Source organism: Myxine glutinosa, chromosome 4 (genome assembly GCF_964187855.1).
Source record: "Myxine glutinosa chromosome 4, kmMyxGlut1.1, whole genome shotgun sequence".
NCBI lineage: Eukaryota > Metazoa > Chordata > Myxini > Myxiniformes > Myxinidae > Myxine > Myxine glutinosa.
The window spans coordinates 198,911,746-198,925,586 of record NC_136264.1 but is presented as its reverse complement, the minus strand read 5'-3'; positions in this window follow the sequence as shown (position 1 = coordinate 198,925,586).

The following is a 13,841-nucleotide window of genomic DNA, read 5'->3' as shown; positions in this document are numbered from 1 at the left end:
ACAGCTGATCAAATCCACTTTTCTTGTGGATAAACAGCTGATCAAATCCACTTTTCTTGAGGATAAACAGCTTATCAAATCCACTTTTCTTGTGGATAAACAGCTGATCAAATCCACTTTTCTTGTTCATAAACAGCTGATCAAATCCACTTTTCTTGTTCATAAACAGCTGATCAAATCCACTTTTCTTGTGGTTAAACAGCCGATCAAATTCGCTTCTCTTGTGGATAAACTGCTGATCAAATCTGCTTCTCTTGTGGGAAAACAGCTGATCAAATCCACTTTTCTTGTGGATAAACAGCTGATCAAATCCAATTTCCTTGTGGATAAACAGCTGATCAAACCCGCTTTTCTTGTGGATAAACAGCTGATCAAATCTACTTTTCTTGTGGTAAAACAGCTGATCAAATCTGCTTCTCTTGTGGGAAAACAGCTGATCAAATCCACTTTTCTTGTGGATAAACAGCTCATCAAAGCCGCTTTTCTTGTGGTAAAACAGCTGATCAAATCTACTTTTCTTGTGGTAAAACAGCTGATCAAAGCCGTTTTTCTTGAGGATAAACATCTGATCAAATCCACTTTTCTTGTGGTTAAACAGCTGATCAAATCCACTTTTCTTGTGGTTAAACAGCTGATCAAATCCACTTTTCTTGTTCATAAACAGCTGATCAAATCCACTTTTCTTGAGGATAAACAGCTTATCAAATCCACTTTTCTTGTGGGAAAACAGCTGATCAAAGCCACTTTTCTTGTGGTTAAACAGCTGATCGCATCCACTTTTCTTGTGGTTAAACAGCTTATCAAATCCACTTTTCTTGTGGTTAAACAGCTGATCAAAGCCACTTTTCTTGTGGGAAAACAGCTGATCAAATCCACTTTTCTTGTGGGAAAACAGCTGATCAAATCCGCTTTTCTTGAGGATAAACAGCTTATCAAATCCACTTTTCTTGTGGTTAAACAGCCGATCAAATCCGCTTTTCTTGTGGATAAACACCTGATCAAATCCACTTTTCTTGTGGATAAACAGCTGATCAAATCCACTTTTCTTGAGGATAAACAGCTTATCAAATCCACTTTTCTTGTGGATAAACAGCTGATCAAAGCCACTTTTCTTGTGAATAAACAGCTGATCAAATCTACTTTTCTTGTGGTAAAACAGCTGATCAAATCTGCTTCTCTTGTGGGAAAACAGCTGATCAAAGCCACTTTTCTTGTGGGAAAACAGCTGATCAAATCCACTTTTCTTGTGGATAAACAGCTCATCAAAGCCGCTTTTCTTGTGGTAAAACAGCTGATCAAATCTACTTTTCTTGTGGTAAAACAGCTGATCAAAGCCGTTTTTCTTGAGGATAAACATCTGATCAAATCCACTTTTCTTGTGGTTAAACAGCTGATCAAATCCACTTTTCTTGTGGTTAAACAGCTGATCAAATCCACTTTTCTTGTTCATAAACAGCTGATCAAATCCACTTTTCTTGAGGATAAACAGCTTATCAAATCCACTTTTCTTGTGGGAAAACAGCTGATCAAAGCCACTTTTCTTGTGGTTAAACAGCTGATCGCATCCACTTTTCTTGTGGTTAAACAGCTTATCAAATCCACTTTTCTTGTGGTAAAACAGCCGATCAAATCCACTTTTCTTGTGGATAAACAGCCGATCAAATCCACTTTTCTTGTGGTTAAACAGCCGATCAAATCCACTTTTCTTGTGGTTAAACAGCTGATCAAATCCACTTTTCTTGTTCATAAACAGCTGATCAAATCCACTTTTCTTGTGGTTAAACAACTGATCAAATTCGCTTCTCTTGTGGATAAACAGCTGATCAAATCCACTTTTCTTGTGGGAAAACAGCTGATCAAATCCGCTTTTCTTGTGGTTAAACAGCCGATCAAATTCGCTTTTCTTGTGGATAAACACCTGATCAAATCCACTTTTCTTGTGGATAAACAGCTGATCAAATCCACTTTTCTTGAGGATAAACAGCTTATCAAATCCACTTTTCTTGTGGATAAACAGCTGATCAAAGCCACTTTTCTTGTGGTAAAACAGCTGATCAAATCCACTTTTCTTGAGGATAAACAGCTGATCAAAGCCACTTTTCTTGTGGGAAAACAGCTGATCAAAGCCACTTTTCTTGTGGTAAAACAGCCGATCAAATCCACTTTTCTTGTGGATAAACAGCCGATCAAATCCACTTTTCTTGTGGTTAAACAGCCGATCAAATCCACTTTTCTTGTGGTTAAACAGCTGATCAAATCCACTTTTCTTGTTCATAAACAGCTGATCAAATCCACTTTTCTTGTGGTTAAACAACTGATCAAAGCCACTTTTCTTGTGGATAAAGTGCTGATCAAATCTGCTTCTCTTGAGGACAAACAGCTGATCAAAGCCACTTTTCTTGTGGATAAACAGCTGATCAAATCTGCTTCTCTTGTGGTTAAACTGCTGATCAAATCTGCTTCTCTTGTAGATAAACTGCTGATCAAATCTGCTTCTCTTGTGGATAAACTGCTGATCAAATCTACTTCTCTTGTGGATAAACTGCTGATCAAATCTGCTTCTCTTGTGGATAAACTGTTGATCAAATCTGTTTCTCTTGTGGATAAACAGCTGATCAAATCCACTTTTCTTGTGGGAAAACAGCTGATCAAAGCCGCTTTTCTTGTGGTAAAACAGCTGATCAAATCCGCTTTTCTTGTGGATAAACAGCTGATCAAATCCGCTTTTCTTGTGGGAAAACAGCTGATCAAATCCACTTTTCTTGTGGATAAACAGCTGATCAAAGCCACTTTTCTTGTGGTAAAACAGCTGATCAAATCCACTTTTCTTGTGGGAAAACAGCTGATCAAATCCACTTTTCTTGTGGATAAACAGCTGATCAAATCCACTTTTCTTGAGGATAAACAGCTTATCAAATCCACTTTTCTTGTGGATAAACAGCTGATCAAATCCACTTTTCTTGTTCATAAACAGCTGATCAAATCCACTTTTCTTGTTCATAAACAGCTGATCAAATCCACTTTTCTTGTGGTTAAACAGCCGATCAAATTCGCTTCTCTTGTGGATAAACTGCTGATCAAATCTGCTTCTCTTGTGGGAAAACAGCTGATCAAATCCACTTTTCTTGTGGATAAACAGCTGATCAAATCCAATTTCCTTGTGGATAAACAGCTGATCAAACCCGCTTTTCTTGTGGATAAACAGCTGATCAAATCTACTTTTCTTGTGGTAAAACAGCTGATCAAATCTGCTTCTCTTGTGGGAAAACAGCTGATCAAATCCACTTTTCTTGTGGATAAACAGCTCATCAAAGCCGCTTTTCTTGTGGTAAAACAGCTGATCAAATCTACTTTTCTTGTGGTAAAACAGCTGATCAAAGCCGTTTTTCTTGAGGATAAACATCTGATCAAATCCACTTTTCTTGTGGTTAAACAGCTGATCAAATCCACTTTTCTTGTGGTTAAACAGCTGATCAAATCCACTTTTCTTGTTCATAAACAGCTGATCAAATCCACTTTTCTTGAGGATAAACAGCTTATCAAATCCACTTTTCTTGTGGGAAAACAGCTGATCAAAGCCACTTTTCTTGTGGTTAAACAGCTGATCGCATCCACTTTTCTTGTGGTTAAACAGCTTATCAAATCCACTTTTCTTGTGGTTAAACAGCTGATCAAAGCCACTTTTCTTGTGGTTAAACAGCTGATCGCATCCACTTTTCTTGAGGATAAACAGCTTATCAAATCCACTTTTCTTGTGGGAAAACAGCTGATCAAAGCCACTTTTCTTGTGGTTAAACAGCTGATCGCATCCACTTTTCTTGTGGTTAAACAGCTTATCAAATCCACTTTTCTTGTGGTTAAACAGCTGATCAAAGCCACTTTTCTTGTGGGAAAACAGCTGATCAAATCCACTTTTCTTGTGGGAAAACAGCTGATCAAATCCGCTTTTCTTGAGGATAAACAGCTTATCAAATCCACTTTTCTTGTGGGAAAACAGCTGATCAAATCCGCTTTTCTTGAGGATAAACAGCTTATCAAATCCACTTTTCTTGTGGTTAAACAGCCGATCAAATCCGCTTTTCTTGTGGATAAACACCTGATCAAATCCACTTTTCTTGTGGATAAACAGCTGATCAAATCCACTTTTCTTGAGGATAAACAGCTGATCAAAGCCACTTTTCTTGTGGATAAACAGCTGATCAAAGCCACTTTTCTTGTGGTAAAACAGCTGATCAAATCCACTTTTCTTGAGGATAAACAGCTCATCAAAGCCGCTTTTCTTGTGGATAAACAGCTGATCAAATCCACTTTTCTTGTGGATAAACAGCTGATCAAAGCCGCTTTTCTTGTGGATAAACAGCTGATCAAATCCACTTTTCTTGTGGATAAACAGCTGATCAAAGCCGCTTTTCTTGTGGATAAACAGCTGATCAAATCCACTTTTCTTGTGGATAAACAGCTGATCAAATCCACTTTTCTTGTGGATAAACAACTGATCAAATCCACTTTTCTTGTGGATAAACATCGGATCAAATCCACTTTTCTTGTGGTACAACAGCTGATCAAATCCACTTTTCTTGTTCATAAACAGCTGATCAAATCCACTTTTCTTGAGGATAAACAGCTGATCAAATCCACTTTTCTTGTTCATAAACAGCTGATCAAATCCACTTTTCTTGAGGATAAACAGCTTATCAAATCCACTTTTCTTGTGGTTAAACAGCTGATCACATCCACTTTTCTTGTGGTTAAACAGCTTATCAAATCCACTTTTCTTGTGGTTAAACAGCTGATCAAATCCACTTTTCTTGTGGTTAAACAGCTTATCAAATCCACTTTTCTTGTGGTTAAACAGCTGATCAAAGCCACTTTTCTTGTGGGAAAACAGCTGATCAAATCCACTTTTCTTGTGGGAAAACAGCTGATCAAATCCGCTTTTCTTGTGGTTAAACACCTGATCAAATCCACTTTTCTTGTGGTTAAACAGCTGATCAAATCCACTTTTCTTGTCAGAAAACAGCTGATCAAATCCACTTTTCTTGTGGGAAAACAGCTGATCAAATCCGCTTTTCTTGTGGATAAACACCTGATCAAATCCACTTTTCTTGTGGATAAACAGCTGATCAAATCCACTTTTCTTGAGGATAAACAGCTTATCAAATCCACTTTTCTTGTTCATAAACAGCTGATCAAATCCACTTTTCTTGAGGATAAACAGCTTATCAAATCCACTTTTCTTGTGGTTAAACAGCTGATCACATCCACTTTTCTTGTGGTTAAACAGCTTATCAAATCCACTTTTCTTGTGGTTAAACAGCTGATCAAATCCACTTTTCTTGTGGTTAAACAGCTTATCAAATCCACTTTTCTTGTGGTTAAACAGCTGATCAAAGCCACTTTTCTTGTGGGAAAACAGCTGATCAAATCCACTTTTCTTGTGGGAAAACAGCTGATCAAATCCGCTTTTCTTGTGGTTAAACACCTGATCAAATCCACTTTTCTTGTGGTTAAACAGCTGATCAAATCCACTTTTCTTGTCAGAAAACAGCTGATCAAATCCACTTTTCTTGTGGGAAAACAGCTGATCAAATCCGCTTTTCTTGTGGATAAACACCTGATCAAATCCACTTTTCTTGTGGATAAACAGCTGATCAAATCCACTTTTCTTGAGGATAAACAGCTTATCAAATCCACTTTTCTTGTGGATAAACAGCTGATCAAAGCCACTTTTCTTGTGGTAAAACAGCTGATCAAATCCACTTTTCTTGAGGATAAACAGCTGATCAAAGCCACTTTTCTTGTGGGAAAACAGCTGATCAAAGCCACTTTTCTTGTGGTAAAACAGCCGATCAAATCCGCTTTTCTTGTGGATAAACACCTGATCAAATCCACTTTTCTTGTGGTTAAACAACTGATCAAAGCCACTTTTCTTGTGGATAAAGTGCTGATCAAATCTGCTTCTCTTGAGGACAAACAGCTGATCAAAGCCACTTTTCTTGTGGATAAACAGCTGATCAAATCTGCTTCTCTTGTGGTTAAACTGCTGATCAAATCTGCTTCTCTTGTAGATAAACTGCTGATCAAATCTGCTTCTCTTGTGGATAAACTGCTGATCAAATCTACTTCTCTTGTGGATAAACTGCTGATCAAATCTGCTTCTCTTGTGGATAAACTGTTGATCAAATCTGTTTCTCTTGTGGATAAACAGCTGATCAAATCCACTTTTCTTGTGGGAAAACAGCTGATGAAAGCCGCTTTTCTTGTGGTAAAACAGCTGATCAAATCCGCTTTTCTTGTGGATAAACAGCTGATCAAATCCGCTTTTCTTGTGGGAAAACAGCTGATCAAATCCACTTTTCTTGTGGATAAACAGCTGATCAAAGCCACTTTTCTTGTGGTAAAACAGCTGATCAAATCCACTTTTCTTGTGGGAAAACAGCTGATCAAATCCACTTTTCTTGTGGATAAACAGCTGATCAAATCCACTTTTCTTGAGGATAAACAGCTTATCAAATCCACTTTTCTTGTGGATAAACAGCTGATCAAATCCACTTTTCTTGTTCATAAACAGCTGATCAAATCCACTTTTCTTGTTCATAAACAGCTGATCAAATCCACTTTTCTTGTGGTTAAACAGCCGATCAAATTCGCTTCTCTTGTGGATAAACTGCTGATCAAATCTGCTTCTCTTGTGGGAAAACAGCTGATCAAATCCACTTTTCTTGTGGATAAACAGCTGATCAAATCCAATTTCCTTGTGGATAAACAGCTGATCAAACCCGCTTTTCTTGTGGATAAACAGCTGATCAAATCTACTTTTCTTGTGGTAAAACAGCTGATCAAATCTGCTTCTCTTGTGGGAAAACAGCTGATCAAATGCACTTTTCTTGTGGATAAACAGCTCATCAAAGCCGCTTTTCTTGTGGTAAAACAGCTGATCAAATCTACTTTTCTTGTGGTAAAACAGCTGATCAAAGCCGTTTTTCTTGAGGATAAACATCTGATCAAATCCACTTTTCTTGTGGTTAAACAGCTGATCAAATCCACTTTTCTTGTGGTTAAACAGCTGATCAAATCCACTTTTCTTGTTCATAAACAGCTGATCAAATCCACTTTTCTTGAGGATAAACAGCTTATCAAATCCACTTTTCTTGTGGGAAAACAGCTGATCAAAGCCACTTTTCTTGTGGTTAAACAGCTGATCGCATCCACTTTTCTTGTGGTTAAACAGCTTATCAAATCCACTTTTCTTGTGGTTAAACAGCTGATCAAAGCCACTTTTCTTGTGGGAAAACAGCTGATCAAATCCACTTTTCTTGTGGGAAAACAGCTGATCAAATCCGCTTTTCTTGAGGATAAACAGCTTATCAAATCCACTTTTCTTGTGGTTAAACAGCCGATCAAATCCGCTTTTCTTGTGGATAAACACCTGATCAAATCCACTTTTCTTGTGGATAAACAGCTGATCAAATCCACTTTTCTTGAGGATAAACAGCTTATCAAATCCACTTTTCTTGTGGATAAACAGCTGATCAAAGCCACTTTTCTTGTGAATAAACAGCTGATCAAATCTACTTTTCTTGTGGTAAAACAGCTGATCAAATCTGCTTCTCTTGTGGGAAAACAGCTGATCAAAGCCACTTTTCTTGTGGGAAAACAGCTGATCAAATCCACTTTTCTTGTGGATAAACAGCTCATCAAAGCCGCTTTTCTTGTGGTAAAACAGCTGATCAAATCTACTTTTCTTGTGGTAAAACAGCTGATCAAAGCCGTTTTTCTTGAGGATAAACATCTGATCAAATCCACTTTTCTTGTGGTTAAACAGCTGATCAAATCCACTTTTCTTGTGGTTAAACAGCTGATCAAATCCACTTTTCTTGTTCATAAACAGCTGATCAAATCCACTTTTCTTGAGGATAAACAGCTTATCAAATCCACTTTTCTTGTGGGAAAACAGCTGATCAAAGCCACTTTTCTTGTGGTTAAACAGCTGATCGCATCCACTTTTCTTGTGGTTAAACAGCTTATCAAATCCACTTTTCTTGTGGTTAAACAGCTGATCAAAGCCACTTTTCTTGTGGGAAAACAGCTGATCAAATCCACTTTTCTTGTGGGAAAACAGCTGATCAAATCCGCTTTTCTTGAGGATAAACAGCTTATCAAATCCACTTTTCTTGTGGGAAAACAGCTGATCAAATCCGCTTTTCTTGAGGATAAACAGCTTATCAAATCCACTTTTCTTGTGGTTAAACAGCCGATCAAATCCGCTTTTCTTGTGGATAAACACCTGATCAAATCCACTTTTCTTGTGGATAAACAGCTGATCAAATCCACTTTTCTTGAGGATAAACAGCTTATCAAATCCACTTTTCTTGTGGATAAACAGCTGATCAAAGCCACTTTTCTTGTGGTAAAACAGCTGATCAAATCCACTTTTCTTGAGGATAAACAGCTCATCAAAGCCGCTTTTCTTGTGGATAAACAGCTGATCAAATCCACTTTTCTTGTGGATAAACAGCTGATCAAAGCCGCTTTTCTTGTGGATAAACAGCTGATCAAATCCACTTTTCTTGTGGATAAACAGCTGATCAAAGCCGCTTTTCTTGTGGATAAACAGCTGATCAAATCCACTTTTCTTGTGGATAAACAGCTGATCAAATCCACTTTTCTTGTGGATAAACAACTGATCAAATCCACTTTTCTTGTGGATAAACATCGGATCAAATCCACTTTTCTTGTGGTACAACAGCTGATCAAATCCACTTTTCTTGTTCATAAACAGCTGATCAAATCCACTTTTCTTGAGGATAAACAGCTGATCAAATCCACTTTTCTTGTTCATAAACAGCTGATCAAATCCACTTTTCTTGAGGATAAACAGCTTATCAAATCCACTTTTCTTGTGGTTAAACAGCTGATCACATCCACTTTTCTTGTGGTTAAACAGCTTATCAAATCCACTTTTCTTGTGGTTAAACAGCTGATCAAATCCACTTTTCTTGTGGTTAAACAGCTTATCAAATCCACTTTTCTTGTGGTTAAACAGCTGATCAAAGCCACTTTTCTTGTGGGAAAACAGCTGATCAAATCCACTTTTCTTGTGGGAAAACAGCTGATCAAATCCGCTTTTCTTGTGGTTAAACACCTGATCAAATCCACTTTTCTTGTGGTTAAACAGCTGATCAAATCCACTTTTCTTGTCAGAAAACAGCTGATCAAATCCACTTTTCTTGTGGGAAAACAGCTGATCAAATCCGCTTTTCTTGTGGATAAACACCTGATCAAATCCACTTTTCTTGTGGATAAACAGCTGATCAAATCCACTTTTCTTGAGGATAAACAGCTTATCAAATCCACTTTTCTTGTGGATAAACAGCTGATCAAAGCCACTTTTCTTGTGGTAAAACAGCTGATCAAATCCACTTTTCTTGAGGATAAACAGCTGATCAAAGCCACTTTTCTTGTGGGAAAACAGCTGATCAAAGCCACTTTTCTTGTGGTAAAACAGCCGATCAAATCCACTTTTCTTGTGGATAAACAGCCGATCAAATCCACTTTTCTTGTGGTTAAACAGCCGATCAAATCCACTTTTCTTGTGGTTAAACAGCTGATCAAATCCACTTTTCTTGTTCATAAACAGCTGATCAAATCCACTTTTCTTGTGGTTAAACAACTGATCAAATTCGCTTCTCTTGTGGATAAACAGCTGATCAAATCCACTTTTCTTGTGGGAAAACAGCTGATCAAATCCGCTTTTCTTGTGGTTAAACAGCCGATCAAATTCGCTTTTCTTGTGGATAAACACCTGATCAAATCCACTTTTCTTGTGGATAAACAGCTGATCAAATCCACTTTTCTTGAGGATAAACAGCTTATCAAATCCACTTTTCTTGTGGATAAACAGCTGATCAAAGCCACTTTTCTTGTGGTAAAACAGCTGATCAAATCCACTTTTCTTGAGGATAAACAGCTGATCAAAGCCACTTTTCTTGTGGGAAAACAGCTGATCAAAGCCACTTTTCTTGTGGTAAAACAGCCGATCAAATCCACTTTTCTTGTGGATAAACAGCCGATCAAATCCACTTTTCTTGTGGTTAAACAGCCGATCAAATCCACTTTTCTTGTGGTTAAACAGCTGATCAAATCCACTTTTCTTGTTCATAAACAGCTGATCAAATCCACTTTTCTTGTGGTTAAACAACTGATCAAAGCCACTTTTCTTGTGGATAAAGTGCTGATCAAATCTGCTTCTCTTGAGGACAAACAGCTGATCAAAGCCACTTTTCTTGTGGATAAGCAGCTGATCAAATCTGCTTCTCTTGTGGTTAAACTGCTGATCAAATCTGCTTCTCTTGTAGATAAACTGCTGATCAAATCTGCTTCTCTTGTGGATAAACTGCTGATCAAATCTACTTCTCTTGTGGATAAACTGCTGATCAAATCTGCTTCTCTTGTGGATAAACTGTTGATCAAATCTGTTTCTCTTGTGGATAAACAGCTGATCAAATCCACTTTTCTTGTGGGAAAACAGCTGATCAAAGCCGCTTTTCTTGTGGTAAAACAGCTGATCAAATCCGCTTTTCTTGTGGATAAACAGCTGATCAAATCCGCTTTTCTTGTGGGAAAACAGCTGATCAAATCCACTTTTCTTGTGGATAAACAGCTGATCAAAGCCACTTTTCTTGTGGTAAAACAGCTGATCAAATCCACTTTTCTTGTGGGAAAACAGCTGATCAAATCCACTTTTCTTGTGGATAAACAGCTGATCAAATCCACTTTTCTTGAGGATAAACAGCTTATCAAATCCACTTTTCTTGTGGATAAACAGCTGATCAAATCCACTTTTCTTGTGGTTAAACAGCTGATCAAATCCACTTTTCTTGTTCATAAACAGCTGATCAAATCCACTTTTCTTGTGGTTAAACAGCCGATCAAATTCGCTTCTCTTGTGGATAAACTGCTGATCAAATCTGCTTCTCTTGTGGGAAAACAGCTGATCAAATCCACTTTTCTTGTGGATAAACAGCTGATCAAATCCAATTTCCTTGTGGATAAACAGCTGATCAAACCCGCTTTTCTTGTGGATAAACAGCTGATCAAATCTACTTTTCTTGTGGTAAAACAGCTGATCAAATCTGCTTCTCTTGTGGGAAAACAGCTGATCAAATCCACTTTTCTTGTGGATAAACAGCTCATCAAAGCCGCTTTTCTTGTGGTAAAACAGCTGATCAAATCTACTTTTCTTGTGGTAAAACAGCTGATCAAAGCCGTTTTTCTTGAGGATAAACATCTGATCAAATCCACTTTTCTTGTGGTTAAACAGCTGATCAAATCCACTTTTCTTGTGGTTAAACAGCTGATCAAATCCACTTTTCTTGTTCATAAACAGCTGATCAAATCCACTTTTCTTGAGGATAAACAGCTTATCAAATCCACTTTTCTTGTGGGAAAACAGCTGATCAAAGCCACTTTTCTTGTGGTTAAACAGCTGATCGCATCCACTTTTCTTGTGGTTAAACAGCTTATCAAATCCACTTTTCTTGTGGTTAAACAGCTGATCAAAGCCACTTTTCTTGTGGGAAAACAGCTGATCAAATCCACTTTTCTTGTGGGAAAACAGCTGATCAAATCCGCTTTTCTTGAGGATAAACAGCTTATCAAATCCACTTTTCTTGTGGGAAAACAGCTGATCAAATCCGCTTTTCTTGAGGATAAACAGCTTATCAAATCCACTTTTCTTGTTCATAAACAGCTGATCAAATCCACTTTTCTTGAGGATAAACAGCTGATCAAATCCACTTTTCTTGTTCATAAACAGCTGATCAAATCCACTTTTCTTGAGGATAAACAGCTTATCAAATCCACTTTTCTTGTGGTTAAACAGCTGATCACATCCACTTTTCTTGTGGTTAAACAGCTTATCAAATCCACTTTTCTTGTGGTTAAACAGCTGATCAAATCCACTTTTCTTGTGGTTAAACAGCTTATCAAATCCACTTTTCTTGTGGTTAAACAGCTGATCAAAGCCACTTTTCTTGTGGGAAAACAGCTGATCAAATCCACTTTTCTTGTGGGAAAACAGCTGATCAAATCCGCTTTTCTTGTGGTTAAACACCTGATCAAATCCACTTTTCTTGTGGTTAAACAGCTGATCAAATCCACTTTTCTTGTCAGAAAACAGCTGATCAAATCCACTTTTCTTGTGGGAAAACAGCTGATCAAATCCGCTTTTCTTGTGGATAAACACCTGATCAAATCCACTTTTCTTGTGGATAAACAGCTGATCAAATCCACTTTTCTTGAGGATAAACAGCTTATCAAATCCACTTTTCTTGTGGATAAACAGCTGATCAAAGCCACTTTTCTTGTGGTAAAACAGCTGATCAAATCCACTTTTCTTGAGGATAAACAGCTGATCAAAGCCACTTTTCTTGTGGGAAAACAGCTGATCAAAGCCACTTTTCTTGTGGTAAAACAGCCGATCAAATCCGCTTTTCTTGTGGATAAACACCTGATCAAATCCACTTTTCTTGTGGTTAAACAACTGATCAAAGCCACTTTTCTTGTGGATAAAGTGCTGATCAAATCTGCTTCTCTTGAGGACAAACAGCTGATCAAAGCCACTTTTCTTGTGGATAAACAGCTGATCAAATCTGCTTCTCTTGTGGTTAAACTGCTGATCAAATCTGCTTCTCTTGTAGATAAACTGCTGATCAAATCTGCTTCTCTTGTGGATAAACTGCTGATCAAATCTACTTCTCTTGTGGATAAACTGCTGATCAAATCTGCTTCTCTTGTGGATAAACTGTTGATCAAATCTGTTTCTCTTGTGGATAAACAGCTGATCAAATCCACTTTTCTTGTGGGAAAACAGCTGATCAAAGCCGCTTTTCTTGTGGTAAAACAGCTGATCAAATCCGCTTTTCTTGTGGATAAACAGCTGATCAAATCCGCTTTTCTTGTGGGAAAACAGCTGATCAAATCCACTTTTCTTGTGGATAAACAGCTGATCAAAGCCACTTTTCTTGTGGTAAAACAGCTGATCAAATCCACTTTTCTTGTGGGAAAACAGCTGATCAAATCCACTTTTCTTGTGGATAAACAGCTGATCAAATCCACTTTTCTTGAGGATAAACAGCTTATCAAATCCACTTTTCTTGTGGATAAACAGCTGATCAAATCCACTTTTCTTGTTCATAAACAGCTGATCAAATCCACTTTTCTTGTTCATAAACAGCTGATCAAATCCACTTTTCTTGTGGTTAAACAGCCGATCAAATTCGCTTCTCTTGTGGATAAACTGCTGATCAAATCTGCTTCTCTTGTGGGAAAACAGCTGATCAAATCCACTTTTCTTGTGGATAAACAGCTGATCAAATCCAATTTCCTTGTGGATAAACAGCTGATCAAACCCGCTTTTCTTGTGGATAAACAGCTGATCAAATCTACTTTTCTTGTGGTAAAACAGCTGATCAAATCTGCTTCTCTTGTGGGAAAACAGCTGATCAAATCCACTTTTCTTGTGGATAAACAGCTCATCAAAGCCGCTTTTCTTGTGGTAAAACAGCTGATCAAATCTACTTTTCTTGTGGTAAAACAGCTGATCAAAGCCGTTTTTCTTGAGGATAAACATCTGATCAAATCCACTTTTCTTGTGGTTAAACAGCTGATCAAATCCACTTTTCTTGTGGTTAAACAGCTGATCAAATCCACTTTTCTTGTTCATAAACAGCTGATCAAATCCACTTTTCTTGAGGATAAACAGCTTATCAAATCCACTTTTCTTGTGGGAAAACAGCTGATCAAAGCCACTTTTCTTGTGGTTAAACAGCTGATCGCAT